Raw genomic sequence first — 6,896 nt, forward strand, 5'->3', positions numbered from 1 at the left:
TCATCATAGCAACTCACCGGTCACTCCCGTACACTAAAATGATAGACCAGTTTGTCCTCACAATAATACATAATAAACCCCTCCATACCTTCCTAGGGAAGTCCTGGTGGCCTAGTGGTGAGGAGCTGACTTCCAGCCCCAAAGGTATACAGTTCAAATCAATCCACCAGCTGCTCCTTTTGAGAAAGATGGGTGGTCTCCTCCAATTTGATAAAAACTGCCTATGGAAACCCACTGGGGGGGTCAGCTATGGGTTAGTTCTGACTCACTTTTACACAATATTCCTACCTAACTTAGAAAATAAGTAGTAGTATGCATATCATTTTGTCAATACAACATACTGATAAATTATTGTAATACTTTTTGTTGTAGTAAAACTTGTTGATCTGTGCCATCAAGTCGGAACTGACCTGTAGCTGACCCTTCAGTGGGTTTTCAGAGGCAGTAATTCCCATGAAAGAAGACTGACCATCTTTTTCTAGCAGAATAGATGGCACATTAGAACTGTGAGCCTTTAAGATTTCAGTACAGCTTCTTACCACTATACCATCAGTACCCCGAAGATTAAAAATAAAACCAAGTAGGCATAAAGGCATAATGGTGTGATTGGCGTATGCCTCCTCTGCCAATGTGTACCAGGTCTGCATGTTGAGCTGCTCTCTCAGTTACTGTCACCGCTGTGCTGATTACAACAAATTATAGCTAACATTAAGAAGATTGGGAACCCCAGGACATTTAATTGTGCTGATGAGAAATCTATATCTAGGCAAAAAAGCAGTTATTTGAACAGAACAAAGGAACATAGTATGGTTTAAAATCCAGCAAAGTGTGCATTAAGGTTGTATACTTTCTCCATATCTATTGAATCTATGTGTAGAAAAACATACTTGGGAAGCAGGACTTTATGAAAAATAAAGTTGTGTCAGAATCTAAAAGACTACTCAACAACCTATAGATAGTAGAGTCGATATAGCTGCTCATGTCTGAAGGCTATATTAAACTTATGGAAAGTCAAAGTTCCAAGCGCAATTTTATTTTCAGACCTAAATCAGGACACCAAGAGAGCTAAGGATAGCAATTTGGGCAAAGGCTTACTTTAGCCTTTAGCAAATCTTTAATCAAAGAATATTTTCCTTTGTTGTTTTTGTGTACAATTGAGCCAGAACTGCTCCATAACTGACACTCAAGGTGGTTTTCAGAGGCGCTTTAATTGCATGGGTGGAGATTGTCCATCTCATAGAGAAGGTGAACCACTGGTAAATTTGAACCACTATCTTCAGGATTTCAGCACCACTCCTTGCCACTAGACCAGCAGAGCTCTCTAGTGGATCATGACATTTATAATGTTTCTTATTTGTCAAATAATGTTTCTAATGTCCAATAAACACTGGACTCAGTGCTGACTTACAATCACACTCTCTCAAATTCATGATTTCTGGTATTGGGAGTGTTCCCCAATTAGATCTCATATGCATATTTTGAGCAGTCCTGCCCAATTAAGTCTCCCATTTGGAGGTTCCTGTGTGAAATGGCTTGATTCTGGAAGATGGTTTCCTTTGTCTTGGTGAGGGCCAAGGGTGAATTGTTTGGTTGTTTTCTGTTTTTGTATATTTTTTGTTGTTGTTATTCACAATCAAATGTGAGCTGATTGGGTTTGTCAGATTTAGCTAACAATGAGCTGTGGGCTGGAAGCCTCTTGGTTTAAAGTCAAGGTGGTCCTCAGACCTGGTATTAATTATGTCCAGGATGAACACTCTTCTAAGTGGTACAGCACTGGTATTTCAAATTGCTATAATGAAGTAACTTGGAGTTTCTGCGATGCTGAACAATGTGTCACTGGTGTGTCAAATTCTATAATGAAAAGTGTTTGGTGGAGCTTCCAGACTGATTCTGGTTTGAAAACAGGAATGACACTCACTTCCTAAACATCATTCCTCTGGAAACATTATGAACATAGAGAAATGATGATAGTTAAGTTACAGGGTTTAGGCCTTTTGTTCACTATAAGCCATGCTTGATTCAATAGGACATAACAAAAACAACAGCTGAGCTTTAATAGGGTGGAATCTTAGAATATCAAGAAATAGAAAAGCTCTTTGGAAAAGTAAAACCTTAATACCACAATTGAGCAATTGTTTCCTGTGCAACTTGTAGCCTCTGAAAGCTTACTGGAAAGTCAACTGTGAGTTTGTTCTGACATGACAGTACGCAAGAAGAGCATAAGTGTATGTCTATATGTGTTTATAAATTATTGCTGTTAGGTGCTGTTAAGTCAAGTATGACTGATAGTGGCACAATGAAAAATGAATACTATAACATATTTTGCGCCATTCTCCCCAAGTCTCACATACTTGAGTTCATTGTAGCAGTCACTATGTCAATCCATCTAGCTTAGGGTCTTCCTCTATTTCTCTAATGCTCCACATTTTCAAGCATTATGTCCCTTACCAAGGAATGGATCCTCCTAACTACATGTCCAAAGTACGTGAGATGAAGTTTCACCACCCTTCCCTCTAAAGAATACTTTGATTGCACTGTCTCCAAAACATGAATAAACAGGGATGTCTTGCTCTGTTGACAATCTGTTAGATATTCAGTTCTCTTTTCCAACACCTCAACTGAAAGGCATTGATTATTTTTGCATCATCCTTAGACAATGACCAGATCTCAGATGCATATCCAGTTATTTAAAAAAACTATGGGCTAAATTAGATGCACCTTAATCTTTAAATTCACATCATCACTACATAGTATTTCTGAGAGGTTCATGACACAGACTTTCTCATTGTAATAGGTCCCTGGATTTCTTAACTCCTGATATCAATTTTGTTGTTTATTGATCCAATGGGATTGACAATTTTAATATTTTCTCCATCTATCAAAATGTTGTCTATCAACCCCGTGTGAAGATTTTGTTTTATTGATGTTGATATGTAATCTACATTGAAAGTTGTAGTCCTTTGCCTTCTGCATCAAGTACTTCAACTTCTCCTTTCAGCAAACAAAGTTATGCAACGAGCATAATTCAGGTTGTTGATGACTCTTTCTCCAATTCTGATACCACGTTCTTCTTCACAAAATTCAGTGTCTCAGTGGTTTTCTTAGCACTCATTGAGTAAGTATAGAGAAAGGATCCAGGCCTAATGTACATAGTTATTTTATTAATTTTTTAATTATTAATTTTAGTGAAAAGTTACAGAGACTTTGGATTTTCATTCATTCATTGTTGTACTTCTCTCACTGCCCACCGTTCCCCCACCCTCCACCAGTTCACTCCTCTCTTCAAAAAGTAAAAGAAAAATTCTTTGATTGTTATACAATCCCTCCCCCCAATCCCATTCTATTTTTCAGCCTTCTTTGATTACACAAAGGCATTTGACTGTGTGGATCATAACAAACTCTGGCTAACTCTGAGAACAGGAATCCCAGAACACTTGATCGTGCTAATGTGAAACTTAGACCAGGAGGCAGTCGTCAGAACAGAGCAAGGGAACACTGCATGGTTCAAAACTGGGAAAGGTGTACGCCAGGGCTATATACCGTCTCCATACCTTTTCAATCTTTATTCAGAACAGGTTATCTGGGAGGCTGGGCTCTATGAGGAGAAATGTGGCATCAGGTTTGGAGGAAGAATCATCAACTACCTGCTTTATGCAGATGACACAACCCTACTAGCTGAAACTGAGGAGGATCTGAAGCACTTGCTGTGGAAGGTCTGGGACTGCAGTCTTCAGTATGGATTGAGACTCAATATCAAGATAACAAAGATTCTCACCACTGGGCTGATTGGCAGCATTAATGGATGGTGAAGAGATTGAGATTGTTCATGGTTTTGGTTTGCTTGGATCCACAGTCAACAAACTTGGCACCAGCAGCCAGGATATTAAAAGATGTATTGCAATGGGAAAGTCTGAGTTTACAGACATCTCTAAAGTACTGAAGTGCAAAGATGTCAGTCTGGAGACTAAGGTGTGTCTTACACGTGCCATGCATGGTCTTTGCAATCACTTGCTATGTGTCAGAGAGCTGGAAAATGACTACGGATGACAGAAGGAGAATTGACGCCTTTGAGCTGTGGTGTTGGAGAACAGTATGGAATATACCATGGACTGCTAGGAAAACGAACAGGTTTGTCCTGGAGAGGGTGAAGCTGGGCTGCTCCTTGGAGGCAAGGATTCTAAAGCTTTGTCTGACATACTTTGGATATGTTGCAAGGAGAGACTGGCCCTTGGAGAGGGATGTCATGCTTGGGAGGGTGGATAGATGGCACAGGAGAGGAAGACCCTCAATGAGATGGATTGAGTCAGTGACTGGGTAATGGGGGTAGGTGTGTCAGAGATGGTGAGACTGGCACAGGATAGGGCAAAGTTTAGGGCTCTTTTACATAGGATCACTATGAGTCACAGGTGACTCAACAGCACATAACAACAAAAACATGCAGGCTTCATTCTGGAATTCTGTCATGACAATAATAACTAATCACATATCCCTTTTAAACAATTCTCTCTCTCATCTGTTTCAATGCAGTATACTTTATATGCACCATCTTTCTCAGTCTCCTCCCATTCCTGATGTCAGTCCCGTTTTACAACAGTGGCACTAAGCAGTATTTGTCCTTTTGTGACAGATATTTCACTCAGCATTATGTCCTTCAGGGTCACCCATTTTGAATAATATTGCATGAGTTCCTTGTTTTCAATGAAGCGTAGGATTCCATCGTGTGAATATACAAAAGCTTCTTTATTCATTTGTTTGTTGTTGAGAGCTTATTTTCAACTCTTTGCTATTGTGAACAAAGCCACAATAAATATGGGTGTGCATATATCTGCTTGGGTGGCAGTTATGCTTAATTTGGGGTATATTCCCAGTAGTGGAATTGCTGGGTCAAAATGTATTTCTATTCGCAAGTTTTTAAGAAAGCTCCATACTTCCTTCCATAGGGGTTGCACCATATTCCACTCCCACCAAAAGTGAATATGGATTCCAGTTTGTCCACAACCTCACCAACATCTGCTGTTTGCTTTTCTGTAAAATTTTTCTATTCTTACGGGGTGAGATGATATATCATAGTTGTTTTTATTTGCATCTCTCTTAGAGCTAGGGATTTTGGATATTTCGTGAGTTTAATCCAAATGTTCCCTTCCTCTGTTCTGACAATAGCTTCTTGGTCTAGGTATGAGTTTTGTATGCCCAAAATTAAGTGTTGTAGGATTTACATTTTTCTCAAAATAAAACATTTCATTACTCACATAGTCAAATACCTTTGTTTGGTCAGTAAAACATATATAGACTTTTTTTTCCTATTATTCTCTGTGTTCTGCCCTTATCCATCTGATATTACCAATGATATGCCCGATGCCATGACTCTTCTAAATGTATGTGAATTTCTGACAGTTCTTTGTCAATGTAATACATTAGCCATTTTTTATAATCCTCAGCAAATTTTGCTTACACACATTATTAATGATATTGTTTGAATAATTTATATAGTCTATTGTTTCACTTTTCTTGGAATGGGGGTAAAAATGGATCTCCTTCAGTCATTTGACAAGGTTGCTGTCTTCTAAATTTTCAGGCTTAGTTTGGTGAGCATATCTAGTGCTACATCTATTAGGTGAAATATGTTGTTATATGCTGTCGAGTTCCCTGTAACTCCTAGCGACCCTATGTACAATACCCCTAAACGCTGTTTTATCCTATGCTAATCTTACTGTTTCTGACACACCTATCCCCACTACCACAGTTACTGAAACAATCCATCTCACGCAGGGTTTTCCTCTCATGCGCTCTCCCTCCACCCTTGCAAGCATGATGTCCCTCTCCAAAGACTTATCCTGCCTTGTAACACGTCCAAAGTATGTCAGAAAAAGCTTCAGAATCCTTGTCTCCAAGGAGCAGATAGGCTTCACCCTCTCTAGAAAGAACTTTTTTCTCTTAGTTGTTGTTTTTGTTGCCATCGAGTCACTTGTGACTCATAGTGACGCTATGTACAACAGACCTAAACTCTACTCTGTCCTGTGCCCATCGGACTGTCTCCTACACTCCCATCCCAATTACCACAGTCACTGAATCAATTCACCTCATAGAGGGCATTCCCCTCCTGAGCTGTCCCTCCACCCTACCAAGCATGATGTCCTCCTCCAAGGACCTGTCTCTCCTTACAACATGTCCAACGTATGTCAGACAAAGCCTGAGAATGTTTGCCTCCAAGGAGCCACCCATTTTAACCCTTCCCAGGATGAATCTGTTTGTTTTCATCACAGTCCATGGTACTCTCAATATTCTTCTCCAGCACCACAGCTCAAAGGCATAAATTCTCCTTCTATCCTCCTTGGTCATTGTCCAACTCTCTGATGCATAACAAGTGATAGCAAAGACCATGGCCTGTATCAGACGCACCTTAGTCTCCAGAGAGACACCATTGCTCATCTGTACTTTGAAGAGGTCCCCAGCAGCAGGCTTTCCCATCCCAATACACCTTTTAATTTCCTGGCTACTGGTGCCAAGAGTGTTGACTGTGGAGCCAAGCAAACTAAACCCGTGAACAATCTCAATCTCTTCACCATCCATCCTGATGCTGCCAATTGACCCAGCGGTGAAAATGATTGTCTTCTAGACACTGAGTCTCAATCCATATCGGAGACTGCAGTCCTTGACCCTCTGTAGCAGGTGCTTCAGATCCTCCTCAGTTTCAGCAAGCAGGGTTGTGTCATCTGCATAACTCAGATTGTTGATAGATGTTCCACCAAACGTGACCCCACATTTATCCCCATAGAGCCCAGCCTGCCAGATAATCTGTTCTGCATACAGGTTGAAAAGGTATGGAGATAGGATACATCCCTGGCGTATGCCCTTCCCAACTTTGAACCATGCAATGTTCCCTTGCTCTGTTCTGA

This window comes from Elephantulus edwardii, unplaced genomic scaffold (genome assembly GCF_000299155.1).
Source record: "Elephantulus edwardii isolate Elephantulus edwardi_28Jun2011 unplaced genomic scaffold, EleEdw1.0 scaffold00253, whole genome shotgun sequence".
Taxonomy (NCBI): domain Eukaryota; kingdom Metazoa; phylum Chordata; class Mammalia; order Macroscelidea; family Macroscelididae; genus Elephantulus; species Elephantulus edwardii.